Source organism: Notamacropus eugenii, chromosome 4, assembly GCF_028372415.1.
Source record: "Notamacropus eugenii isolate mMacEug1 chromosome 4, mMacEug1.pri_v2, whole genome shotgun sequence".
Lineage (NCBI taxonomy): Eukaryota > Metazoa > Chordata > Mammalia > Diprotodontia > Macropodidae > Notamacropus > Notamacropus eugenii.
In genome coordinates, this window is record NC_092875.1 from 294,171,611 (window position 1) to 294,186,002 (window position 14,392).

Genomic DNA, 14,392 nt, shown 5'->3' on the forward strand with positions numbered 1-14,392 from the left:
ACAATATTTCTACCTTATACTGTTTAGTTGCAAAAACAATGCTGATAAATATGGCTGACACATAGTGTAGTTTTGCTATTTTTTAGCCTTAACTTTATCCAAGATCATGATTACCACCCTTGCTCCTTTTCCCCTAACAACTTCTACTCCTAATTTTTATTTTATATTTGTGTGTATCTCATTTCCTATCCTGACTCCTCTACTTCACTTCTATTTGCTGCCTTGTCCTCTTATTACTTAACTTACTCTGCCCTCCCCCACCAAGGATCCCTTTCTTACCCTCTCATTCCCATTATTCTAGGCTCCCTTCTCTATGCTCCTTTGTCTTTCCTTGTTTTCACTCCCCACTCTTTCATCCCCATCTAGCTCAACCCTTCTGTGTCCTTATCCTGCTCTACCTTCCCTTTTCAGCGTACTCTCTGGAACCTTCTATTTACTGTAAGCACATCTCCCTCCATCTCCTGTTATTTTTTCTTCTCTTACATTCATAGGTACCTGTTTCCCCCCTGAAGACATCACATCATTGGCTACCTTCTTTGCTATATAATGTACCTTCTTTCATGTTCCCCAACAAACTGGGCTAGGAGGAATATGCGATTTCTTTGTTTCTCATTGCCACTTCCAGACCCTCTAGTCATTGTCAGTCAGCAACCTCTATTTTTTGGGGTTCACTTTATCTCATGCTGTCATATCTGTCTTTATAGTAGTCATCCCCCGCTCTTTTTTCAAGGAGTTCAGTGTTCCTCTCCCCCTTAATTCCTTGTCCATGTGGGGATTTCAAAATTCATGTTGATGATTATGGTATGCCAATGATTAAAAATCAGGAAAAAGGGGCACTGGGTATTACTGCAGAAGCAGTGGTGCAGCTGTCTATCTGGGCAATGATATAACAATTCTAATTTTCTCAAGATGTGCCTCTAACCCAGCTCCTTTGGCTAGAAATGAGCAACATCCGCCAGTTCAGCAGTGTGGATGACCTACGCAGCCATCAAAACCTTGATAGCTGTAACTCTTACACCTTACAACAATATTGCCAGAGACTTCAACAGTAACTTGTGATCAGATGCTTCAGTGTCATTGGAAGACTGGGGAAATTTGGATCACAGCTTTTTTCTCTATAACATTCTGCTGCCCTAATAGAACTATTAGGTAGGTATATATGTATATGTAATATTATAGATCATGTATGTTTAATATACATATATTACATAGAGACAGTATGGTCTAATGGATAGAGAACTGGTCTCAAAGCCAGGGAGATCTGGGTTCAAGTAGAGCTTCTGACACACACTGGCTTTGTGACACTGGGGAAGTCACTTAACTTCTCTGTGTCGGGCTAAGAAAAGAATGCTTTAAATTTTTGTATTGTGCTAAAAATGCTTTTCTGCCAGGCCTATAAGATATTTTGTTGTTGTTGTTTTAAACTTCACTGCTTTGTGTATGTTTTGTTTTAAAATCAGTAAGTAATAAGTACATTGCTGTATAGAGGGAATTTTCTTGCCTCAGAGTTTTCTCTACCAGGGAAATAAGGGGACCCATACTTATCCCTTCCCATTCCTAGGCAAATAGCTCCAGACTTATATATCCCTGGTTTTTTTCCTAAACAACCACCAGGTTCAGAACTTCCTTCAAATAGCCAATATGAGTCCAATTAATATTTATAATAACACATTCAAAACAGAACTAATCATCTTTCCCCCTGAAGTCATATCTTCTAATTCCTTCTTTCTATACATTCTAATCACCATCTTTCCAGTCACCCAGGACCACAAGCCTGGAGTCATCCCTAATTCTTTGTTTTACCTCATCACCATACTTAATTACTTTCCCAAATCTTCTCAGTTCTAACTCCACAACATATCTCTCATTTCCACATTCTTTTCACTTACATGGCCTTAATTCAGGGCTTCAATACTTCTCACCCTCAAAAGTCATAATTAGACATTCTTCTTCTAGTCTCTCTCATCATTAATCCATCTTCCAAAGAACTAACAAAAGAATTTTCCTGAAGTACAAAGTCTATTTTCCCACTAAAAAATGTTCAAGGACTCCCTGCTGCCTTTAAGAAAGATACAAATTCCTATTTAATCTAAAAATATTTTTAAAATAAACTTTTTAAAAATTTTAAAATCTTTTTTTGCTCTTTTAAAAAATCTCCTTGACTCTTCTAGCAATTCTTGTTAGGATTGTGTCCTATCTGCATTCTTTCTCCTCTGAGGTTTTGCTTATAGGTGTTTTTAAGTCATTGTCTTCTGTGTTTGTATCTTGAGCTTCCCCGTCACCACAGTAGTTTTTTGTGGTCAGGTTCTTTTTTTGTGTGCTTATTTTCCCACTGTACTTGACTTTGGATATTATGTTACTATTGGGCTCTGCTCACTTGGGGTGGGGGGAGAGGAGAGAAAGTTTAACCTGGGCTTCTTTTATGTATTTCTACTGCTCTCATAGCTCACTCTTAGGGCTTGTAAGTTTTTGGTGTGATCGGGGAAGAGGTCTGTTCACTGCTGTCCTGCTCTACACTCTGCAAATTCCTGACTCAGTTTAGGTCTGTTGGCTTGTGTGTGGCTGAGTTTCCATGGACTGTTGCTGGAATCAGTCACAGTTAACCCACTGTGAGGTTCTACATGTACAGAGACTGAATTGCTAGCTCCCTTGTAGTTTTGGTCTCCTGTTCTGATTTATTCCACTGTAGCCTTATATGTACAGCTAAAGGTTAGACCTGAGTCCCCACTCTGTTCTTGGGCTCAGAGCCACACATCTGTGTTTGGAACTTGTTCCTTGTTCCATACACAGGAAGGGCCCCTTCTCCCTCAAAATCATTCCTCTCTGTACTAGAATTGTGACTTAGAACTGGGTAATGGGCTGCCAGATGGTATCCATTCCTGCTCCCAGTACTAATATAGCGGTCTCCTGGGATCTCTTTCTGCCTTAAAGGCTTAGTACCATGACCATTCTTGGGTGCTAGGTTGTTCCTTGCTGATGCTGTCACCGGCTGGTACAGTGCCACTGAGCTTGGTTCCTGGCTACCACCCAGTGTCTGTACATCTCTATATCTTCCTAAGGCGCTCTGGGTTGGAAAAATGGCTCACTGTGACTTTTCCTTGATTTTCCTGATCAGAATTCAGTTTGGCAAGCTTTCTAGGTTGTTGCAGAGAAGATTCTGGAGGACCTAAGGGGGAAAATGCTATCTCTCACTCTACCATCTTGACTATAACCCTAAGATACAAACTCCTTACCTTAATAATTAAAGCCCTCCAAAATCTAGTTCCATCTTACCTTTGTAGGCACATTTCACATTATTTTCCTTCATACACTACTGCAGCCAAAATGACCTACTTGCTATTCCCCAAACTGGGCATTCTATCTTCTATCTCCATCAACCAACCAATCTACAAGCATTTTTAAAGTGTCTGCTATGTTCCAGGAACTGTACTGAGGGTTAAAAACAAAAACAAAAAAAGAGACAATCCTTATACTCAAGGAGTTTACATTCTATTGGCAGGAGGATATAGATAGATAGATAGACAGACAGACAGACAGACAGACAGATAGATAGAAATATTCCGTATAAATACAGAATGAATACAATGTAGTTAGTAAGGAGGGTACTAACACCAGGGGCAGGGGCATCGGTCCAGGTTTTGTGTAGTTAGTAGTACCTGAGATGCAGTTTGAAGGAAAAGGGATTCAGTGAGATGGAGGTAAGAAGGTGGCATAGCCTTTCTCCCATGCTAGGAATGAACTTTCTTACCCTCTGCCTCTTAGAATCTCTATCTCCTTTAAGTCTAAGTTCACATGCTTCCTATGAGAATCCCTTTCTGAAGCTCTTAGGTGTCAGTTTTCTCTCCATTCTGAATGATCATGTATGTACAGATCTGTTCATATGTTGTTTTCCTTTTGTAGAATGTAAGCTCCCTAAAGGCAGGGACTCTTTAAACAAAATATTGTCTTTGCATACCCAGCATCTAGCAGAGTACCTTGCACAAAGCAGATGCTATTGTATTGAACAAGAATGGAAGGGAGCTTTGGAAGTAAGGCATTCCATTAATTGAAGACCTGGCATGGAATGATTATGAAACTCTTAGTACCACACCTGACTCAGCCCAATAAACCAATGGCACTTGTTCTAATTTCATATCAAATTTCTGATCTCTAATTGTATATACATAATCATGTCCAGATCTCAGAAAATATGCTAAGTATTTCAACTCCTGCACAATTTTGTGAATTTTTTTCCCTTCCATTTTATTTCTCTCATGCACTGTCAAAACGGCTGTCATCACTTAAGAAATTTTACACAGGGCTGCCAGCAGGCTGCAAAGGCAGTACTGTCTTTCATTCAACACTACAAACATTTTCTGGATTTGTCTGTAGTCCCTCCCCCACCAACATTTATTTATATAATTTAAATGGTACCTACAAATTCCAAATATTTTTAATCACTACAACCTATAGACAATTGATAGGCAAGGATACAATTACCTATATGGTCTTTTTTCTATCTATCTCATATATATCTATGAACTTTTTATTTCTAATTTGCTAAAATGTTACAAAGATAGTTAAAAATTCCTAAATAAAATAGAATACTATTTCACTTCCCTAACAACCTTCAGAAACCCTTTTTTCTTTCTTCTGTCAATTACTCTAGAAAAAGAGGAAATAATATTCTTTCCCCTTAGGGGTTGGATTTGGAGTCGGGAAGACCTGGGTTCTAATCCTACCTCCAATACTTTATACTGTTGTGACCATGGAAGTCATTTAACCTCTGAACCTCAATTTCCTCCACTGTAAATGGTCATTAAGAATACCTTTGTTACCTGCCTCACAGCAGTGTGAAGCTCACATGAGACAATGTATGTAAAAATGCTTTTACAAGTATTAGAGTGTAACATAAATATGAATATTGTTATTATTATTAGATGGAGAGGGTTAGGCAAAAGGAGATAGAATTTCTTGTCTCCTTTAAAAGGACGCTCACCTACAGACTTGTGAAATATATTGTTCTAGTAATGTGAAGATGCCCACAGAACATAATTGCCACTATTGGATTTTAGATACCTGGCATTTCCAAGAAGTCACAAAATTCAATGAATGTGGTGAGTAGAATACCTTTGTGTATGGTGGATAAGGAGAAGGAAGGCTTACACCTCAGGTGAGAAGGACTCAGACCACAGATGTGTCAAGGCCGAGCATATCCCTGGAGGAAAGGCTGCTAGGGGCCAGGTCAAGAATTTTCTAGTTGCCCCAAAGCAACTGGTTTCATCACTCAGTAACTTCTCTTCCTTTGAGAGAGTTCTATTCATATACTACTCATATCTATCACCCAGTAAAATTCTTGGTAGCTATTGTGTACAGCCCCCAGGGTCAAGAATTCTGCTTCTTTCCTCAATGAGTCTGACACCTGGCTTACAATTTTTCCCTCCTCTCCAACTTCTGCCCTCATATACTACGGGACGCTGATTCTTCCTCAAATTCCCCAATCTACTCACCTCCTATGAGCTACTCCTTTACCCCACCTCAGCAACACACTCTTGATCTTGTCATCACCCACAAATGTACCACCCTCCATGTTGAAGAATTCTGAAATCCCCTTATCTGACCAAAATATATTCATTTTTCATCTCTCCCTCTGTGTTCCCTTCCATAACTCTACTCTGTACCATGACCTAGAGGTCCCTTGATCCTTCAATTCTCTTCCAGGCCATCCTCCCTGTATTAGCCACTCTCTTCTCTTTTCCCTATCTAGTCTCCTTGGTGAACTAATTCAACTCGATACCATTCTCCTCTCTGGGATCCCTAACTCCCTTTTCATATCATCAATTATGCCCAGCCAAGCCTTAGCCTTACATCACTCCCATCCTTTATTGCCTTTGCACCTATACATGTGCGGCTGAACAAGGCAGGTGGAGTAAATCATGCAACTACAAATTTATGTTACATAACCTCAACCAAGCCCTCTTTGCTGTTAGGCAATTCTACTATACCTCCCTAAAACTTTCAAACCTTTTCATCCCTCTTCAAACCTCCTATACCACCCCCCCACTTTTTCAGTTGAGAATCTTGCCTCATATTTTACAGAAAAAAAGTGAGGCCATCCATCATGAACTCCCTCTTCTCCCTTCTTCCTCATCTATCACTCAGGTATCTTCTACTTTTTCCTCCTTCACTCTTGTTTTACATGATGAAGTGACTTTACTCTTTGCTAAGGCTAACCCCTCTACTTCTTAAAGGGATCCCATTCCATCCTGTCTTCTCCAAAGACTGCCTCCTCTGTCATCTCCATGATTTCCTTTATTTTAATTTTCTCTCTGTTTACTGGTTCATTTCCTACTGCCTACAAAAATGCCTATGTCTCCTCTATCTTGAAAAAAATTCACAATCCTTCCATCTGTAACTATCGTCTTTTCTTTTCTGCTATTTGCAGCTAAACTCCTCAAAAAACCCTTTCCAATAGATGCCTCCACTTTCTCTCCTCTCACTCTCTTTTCAACCTCTTAGAATCCTGCTTATAATTCCTCTGAAACTGCTCTCTCCAAAGTTACTAATGATCTCTTGGTTGCCAAATCCAATGACCTTTTCCTAATCCTCATTCTCCTTGATCTCTCTGCAGTCTTTGACACTGATGATCTCTCTCTTCTTTGGTACTCTCTTGTCAGTAGGTTTTCAGGATATCATTCTCTCTTGGTTTTCTTTCTACTTATCTGACTGCTCCTTTTCTGTCTCCTCTGCTGGATCCTCCTCCAATTCATGGCCTCTAACTATTAAGTGTCCCACAGGGTTCTTCCCTGGGCTCTTTTCTTTTCTCCTTCTATACTTTCCCACTTGGTCATTGCATCATTTTCCATGGATTTATTTGCCATCTCTATGCCGATGATTCTCAAAAACACTTTCCTGCTCTACTATCTCTGCTCACCTCCAATCTTACATCTCCAATTGTCTTTCAGACATCTCAAACTGGACATCCAGTAGACATCTTAAATTCAACATATCCGAAAGAGAAGGCATTATTTTCCTCCCTAAACCCTCCCTACCTCTAACTTTCCCTATTCTCTGTTGTAGAGAGTAATACTATCCTCCCTGTCCCCCAGGCTTGCAACCTAGGAGTCATCTTGGATTTCTCACTATTTCGCATTCTATATTCAAGCTGTTGCCAAAGTCTGTCAAATTCACCTTTGCAATATCTCTCAAATATATTCCCTGATCTCCTCTGACACTACCACTACTCCAGTGCAGGACCTTGTCACCTCACACCTAAACTACTGCAATAACATATTGTTGGATCTGCCTTCCTCAAGTCTGTCCTCACTCCAGTCCATTTTCCATTCAGTCACTAGAGTGACTTTCCTAAAATGCAGATCTAGTTATCTCATTCCCCTACTCAATAAACTCCAGTTTATTGCCTCCAGGAGCAAATACAAAATAACATTTGGCATTCAAAATTCTTCATAACTGAGATCCCTTCTACTTTTCCAGTCTTCTTTGACCTTACTCCCCAACACATACTATTTGATCCAGTGACACTGGTTTCCTGGCTGTTCCAAGAACAACATATCCACCTCTCAGCCCCTGGCATTTTCTTTGGTCATCCCCTATTTCTGAAAGGCTTTCTCTCTTCAATTCCAACTAATAAGCTTCTTGCATTCCTTTAAGTCCCAACTAAAATCCTACCTTCTACAGGAAGTCTTCCCTAACCCCTCTTAATTCCTCTTTTAGTTATTTCCTATTTGTTCTGTACATAGCTTGTTTTATGTATATATATGTGTGTGTATATATATATATATATATATATATATATATATATATATATATATATATATAGCATGTTGTCTCTCTCATTGGATTATAAGATCCTTGAGGTCAGGGACTATTTTTTTGCCTCTTTTGTATCCCCAGTCAGTGCCTAGCCTATTCTAGGCACTAGAAATAAGGGAAAGTATTTTTCTCTAGTTTTTGATGTGAGAAGCCTTTGCACCAATACAAGTAGACATTGTGTTTGGGTGATTTGGAAGATGCTACCTTTTTGGCAGCCCAGTTCCAGAAGCATTAGTGTGCTCTCTCTCATGCATATGTAAGCAATGTTACTTGACTGCTCCCACTGCCATTCATCATAGTTTCAGCTATTGAGTCAGAATATCCCTCAGTTCTTCACCTACTCCCTCCCTGGAAGTGAACTCAGAAGTTAAGAAGTTCTATGGAAAAATATTTGTTTATTCTATTCCACCAGAGAAGAGTTCAAGATAAATGATCTATGTAGAAATGCCTAAGATAACCACATTAAATTTATGGAAGAGTCAACCAATGACTGATGTTAATATAAAAAATATTGTTAGCTAAAAAGAGCAACATAGGATAAAGGGGCCTTTCCAGAAAAAGCTAAAATATACCTGTAAACAAAAATGTTTTACTATCTACCTTTGTAGAAAACTGGAAAAATAAACATTATCCCCTTTTTTCATTACTTAGCCTGAAAAACTGCTACCTGTCAGAGGCCAGTTGCACAGCTCTTTTGCACAGCTGTTTAATAATACTATTCAAAATTTTATCAATACACTATATGGTTTGAAAACAAAACTACTATTTCTTATGGGAAAACAAATATGGTAGGAACAATAACTACTAGGGCCCCTGCTAGAGAGGTTATGTGAATTTTTCCTAAGGCCCTGCAGGGTGAGCTTTTCCCAAGGACCAATTCCACCTATGGTAGGCTAGGTTTTTCTTAATTTCCTTGTAAATTTATTGGTCTTTGGGGTTAAGACTTGATTACTCACACAGCTTCTTGGCAACTTAAATACAAACCAAAAAAAACCCAAAGCGTTAGGAGCTTCTCCTTCAAGCTTGAAATCATTCCAACATGGCCAACCCAAGGGCAAAGATTCTACACTCAATTGAATCAATGTTGTATCCTTGCTGAATATTTCTTTACCATGCCATGATTAAATAAACTTTCTTTTCTTAACTGTTAAATGGTCTATGAGCTTCTCATTCTATTCCAGTCCTGAGCTTGAACCTCCAGATTAGCCTGGGTCAGGTTTGGCCAGTGACATTTGGCATTAGTTAAAAGGATCAGATTAGAATGACTTGGTGAAAGTTGAAGAAGATCAATTTAGAGGAAGAAGGGAAATCCCAGGTCGGCAAAGACCCTGACACAAAAGCATTGCACTCTGTGCTCATGTTGCTTCTGTGGGTCATTCTTGCCATATATTAAGAGGAGGTCCCCAGTGATTCAAGGATGATGCCAAACTGTCTATGAGTATTCAGCAACTAGAAAATGGATATGAATGTACTCTATCTTTAAGAACTGGATTTTAAGGATGATAAATGTTATAAATGTGCTCTCTGAAACTTTTGTATTGGGGATGATAATGATCTCCAAATCCACCAATCGTGGTTGATTTGGACCCTCCATATTTTGGGACTACTAAGGAGGAAGGGTGCAGTGGTTCAGCACTCTGGCCACATTGCAGGGGAAAAGTAGGGATACATACATGGCAGTACTGGAGCCCAGAATAGGAAGGCAGCACTCTAGTGCTGGGTCAGGAGAATAGCTCTCTGGCTTGGAAGAGGAGAATGTTTTCCTTAGCCCTGAGGTGGCAGGGAAGTATTCCTGAGTACAGCATTCAGGTCTGAGAACAGAGGCTCAATTGCAGCATTAGTAGATCCTAGCTAGCACAGGGGGTGGTTGCTTGGTCCCAGATAGCAACACAGACAAAGAAGTGGACAGCAATTTAGGTGCTAAGCACTGTACACAGTGGTGTGAGCCACAGCAGATAATGGCATAGGCCCTAGTTGGCAGTGGAGAGGGCAGTGTCTTGCTTACTCTCAGCAATGATATGAGCCCCAGACAGGTGAGGGCTGGTATACGCAGGCGACTCAAAGTAATTTTGATGTAACCTGGAACTTGATTTCTGGAGAAAGGAGGAAAGTGAAATTGTCTACCTACCCTTTGTAGAAGGAAGCAAGCAGTTCTTAGCAGAGGTCCTAGAGAGACTATCCTCTATAAAGAGGTATTCCCTCTATAGGATTCCCAGGGAAGTAGAAGTCCTATCTGATGAACTGGGGAACACTGGGCTGGCAGTGCTACAGGTCAAGTTTTGATACGGACCTTGAAATCTGGGCAGGCTTCATGCAAGAGAATAATGATCTCTCAGCTACCTTTCTTCAGATGACTCTACCTGTGATGTATAATGGTGACTTTCCTTGAAGTATAATCGTATGAACTATGGCCTGAGATTCTTGGTGCTGTTTCTGATCATCCTAACTGCGTTATATCAGGAGAGCCACTGTGAGCTGCAAAGACTGGGCATCACCCACCACATGACCAGATTACCAGATTATTAAGATCTGGGGTTCTTCTGAAGGTGGGATTTCTGTTCTTTATTCTCCTCTTTATTAGATCACTCCTTCAAGTTCACTGTTTCTTTGTTTGTTTTGGTTATCTTTTTGTTTTTATTTTCCTCCTCCAGTGCTGCCTGTAAAAGGCTTCCCATATCTTCAGGGCGGGAATCGTCCAATAACAGTATTAAGACTTTTTCAATGATCCTTTGAATCTAGAAGATCCTCTAGAACAGAGTGTCAAACTTGCAGCCTACAGAACTCCTGAGTGTGGCCCAAATCAGATTAAAATGTAATTGGAAAATGTTTGACAAAAACAAAAACAAAAAAAAATACCCCATACCCAAAATAATATAATATCAAAATGTTAATTTGTGGCTAATATGTGTCCTGCAGGGATCTGCTTCTGTTTAAGTTTGGAACCATTGGGATCTTGCCACTAAGGGGTGGGGTATAGTGTAAGTTAGGTTAGTGTTCCCCAAGGCCTATGTGGGCTAAACTAGTTTTTCTTTCATTGAAACTATCTTAGAGACTTAATTAGTATAGCAGGTTAATGCTCAAAGCATTGAAATAACTTCTTGGTGGCAAAAGTACCAAAGCCAACACAGGAGAAATCAGGAGCTTCTCCTCAGGCATTACTAGCACACCAGCATGGTGAGCATAGACCCAGGGGAAACAATCTAGATGAATCAGTCCTATATCTTTGCGGAATATCTTTTCCACGCTATGGCTAAGGAAACCTCCTTTTGTTAACTGTTAGATGGTGTACAAGTATCTCTTTCCGTCATGTCATTCCAATCACAAATCTGAACCTCTAAGAGACTAGAAAGAATCAGGCCTGGCCTATAGTAGTAAATCAATTAATATTAAATTTTAAAAATGTGGAACCTGATGAAGCAGCACATCCAAAATGTGGTATACGGGAAAGAGAGTGGGGCAGCAAGGTTTGAATACTAGTTTATTCCTGCTGCCTACCACTCACCATGCTTGATGTAGATATTTTGCAGTAATAAATGTACACTAATCTCGGGGAGGCGTGGGAAGGAGGTAAATCTGGGCTCTCTAATGAGGAACATCCTGAATGATAATTCAACCCAAATTGTGCAACTTCCCACACAATGTGGATTAGAGCATTTCAAAGCTGCATTAACCCAAGTAAGTATACAGAACCTTTCATAAGTCTTTGGCTATAAACAAATAGAAGTCTAAATTATTTCTTTTCCAAGGGCAGAAAATGTTTTCCTAGCAAATCAAAACAAACTCTTCCCCAGTATCCTTCTGCACATTACCACCGCTTACCAAATGGCTTTTTTTTTAAACTTCACATGACAACAATTTAAGTGCTCTGTGGTGATGAGAAGCTATAAGCAAAGCAATCAATGTAGCTTTCAAAAAAGCAACTCTCTTCTGTTTAGTTTGTAAAAAGAAAAACTGATGTCACATCTGAACATTTAGAAATCAAAATGAACTGCGTGACACTTCCTTTCCTCACTGGTATCTTTTCAGCTCCATACTTTGACCCATTTTTTTTTCCTTTCTTTCTTCGAGGAGAGCATCTGCATAGATACATGGAAATACTTTTGCCCCCCAAAGATTTTATAACAGTTTTGTGAGTAAAGTCCCATGGGTCCTAGAACAGATGTTTTTACGCACTTCATGTTAGTATCACTTGTTTTCTGTGTAGTTATAGCAATGCCAGAAGCACGATGCCAACAGGACGCACTCCACTGCTATTTGTTTGTCTTGGCTGCTTTTCCCTTTGTAAGTATGTGTGTGTCTAATTTGTATGGAGGTGAGTGTTTCCAGTCATTTCTGTAATTTCTAACTTTCCTCCTGTCACTTAACAATTAGTAAATACTGCTGAAGCCTGTGAATATTCTTCCTGCTTCCTTCTACAGGGATTAAATGTTTTGTAATGACAATTCAGCAGCATTAGGTCATTCTCAGAGAGACAACAACAGTCTTCATTACAAAAAGTGAATCTTAACTCATGTAGCTTCTGATCCAAAGTTTTCAATGTAGCTTTTGATCACCACGATCATCAGATATTTTTCCTTTTTTATATATCAGTGTTCCCCATTGAAAAGTCCAAAATGTTGCTCAGTTGATGCATTAGCTTCCCATTAATCATAATAGTAATGCCAAAATTTGGCCCTAGACTTTCCAAACTGCTAACATTGCGTGTGTGGTTTTAGTTTTTTATTGTTATCTTTTGTTTTTCTATCACCTTCATTTCCAAATAAATACCTCTCCTCTCCTCTGCCCTCCCCAGAGAACTATCTCTTGTAACAAAGACAAAAAAAGATAGAAAAAAATGCAGTTTGGTAAAACTCATCAATATATTAACCAAGCCTGACAGTATGTATATAATATTCCACAGTCATAGTCCTTTACCTCTACAAAGAGGGGAGGGAGGTATATTTTCTCATCTCTACTTCAGACTAAGATTAGTTATAATAATTCAATCAATAAATCAAAGAGCATTTATTGAATACCTACTATGTGCCAGACATTGGCTAGGTACAGGAGATACAAAGACAAAAATGAAACAATTGTTGCTTTCAAGGAGCTAATATTCTTTTGGGATATTTGCTTTGTTTTTCTTCTAAAATGCTTAAGATGGATAACTAAAGGTAGGAAAAATTGTTTATTTTAGAGGACATACAAGTAGTCTATGTCTACACACACACACACACACACACACACACACACATCTATCTTATGTCTTTAGCTAATAAAATCAGTCTTATTATTTACTCCTTTAAAAAGAAAATGACGACTGATTTCTAATTAAAATGGCTATGTTTCCAAGCAAGCATCAAGGAAGATTATTTTAACACCTAGTTAGTCTCTATATAATTAGAAATCAGACTGTCTAGAAAAATTAGATATCTCTTTATAGAGTTTGGAGACTTGATTCTCAAAGTATGCTTATTACTAATTATCCAAATTATTAATTTTCATATTTCTAAATTTCTCTAATTTGGAATGTTTACTACTGTTGAACTTTATTATGGTAAATAGTGGTATTAGCTCCTGTTGAATTATTTCTTAATTATTTTAATATACCCACAATAGTATGATTAAAATTAAGGAAGGTCATATTTCAATAGAGTTGTTATCAGCCTGAGTATTCAAAGGCTCCTAGGATCCTAGAGCTAGAATGGACCTCATAGCCTGTATAGTTCAACTCTTTTATTTTGCAGATGAAGTTGAGGCCCAAGAGGATTAAACTACTTGTCCAAAGTCATACACATCAGAGCTGGAGTGATTTGAACTCAGGCCCTTTGCCTCTAGGTCAGGGATCTTTTCACTGTACTTTGCTTTCTTCACCTTCTTGTTCATGTCTTTCTATATGTACCCCATTGAAGATTGTGCTCCAATGTGCTGGAGGCCTTCTGGCTTTCCAGAAAAAGGAAGGCTAATATGTCATTAAAGTAAAGCACTTAGAGACCTGATGTTTTTAGATATGGCTCCGTTTTTCATGTATAACAGAATTCTATCAGCTTAGTTAATTTGTATTTGTGCCCATCCAAAATGGACTACTCATTGCACAAAGATGTTTATATGGAGGCAAGGGCAATGGTTACTACGAGAGAGAGACAGAGAGAGAGACAGAGGCAGAGAGACAGAGAGAGACAGAGAGACAGAGACGGAGAGAAAGGGAATATATGTTGCTACTTATCTAAGGGCAAAATTCAGAGTATAGAATTCAAAGCACAGAACCAAATTGGACACATAAGCTAAGGAAACCCACAAACATTTCTAACTCAGTCAGCCCTTTCATGCCAGGTAATTTATGCAGACACCAGCTTTGAAAGCAACACAGGGGTGAACTTTAAATAAGGATAATCAGTTCAAAGGATTTTTCTTATACATTAAGAACATTTATCTATAGCTCCATCTTCTTCCAAATGTTTTTCTTTTATCTCATCATAAATTTCAATTGAAACTGCTCTCTTCTGTTACCAGATCTCTTAATTGCCAAATCAAATGGCCTTTTCTCAGTCCTTCTCCTGCCTTTGTCACAACAGATCACTCTCTTCTCCTTGATACTCTC

At 38.9% G+C, this 14,392-nt stretch overlaps 1 protein-coding gene across 11 annotated transcripts in view; it reads right to left on the reverse strand.

Moving 5' to 3' along the window:
* STAU2 (staufen double-stranded RNA binding protein 2) overlaps window positions 1-14,392 on the reverse strand; it is a 452,577-nt gene that overhangs the window by 11,519 nt on the left and 426,666 nt on the right. The window lies entirely within an intron of this gene.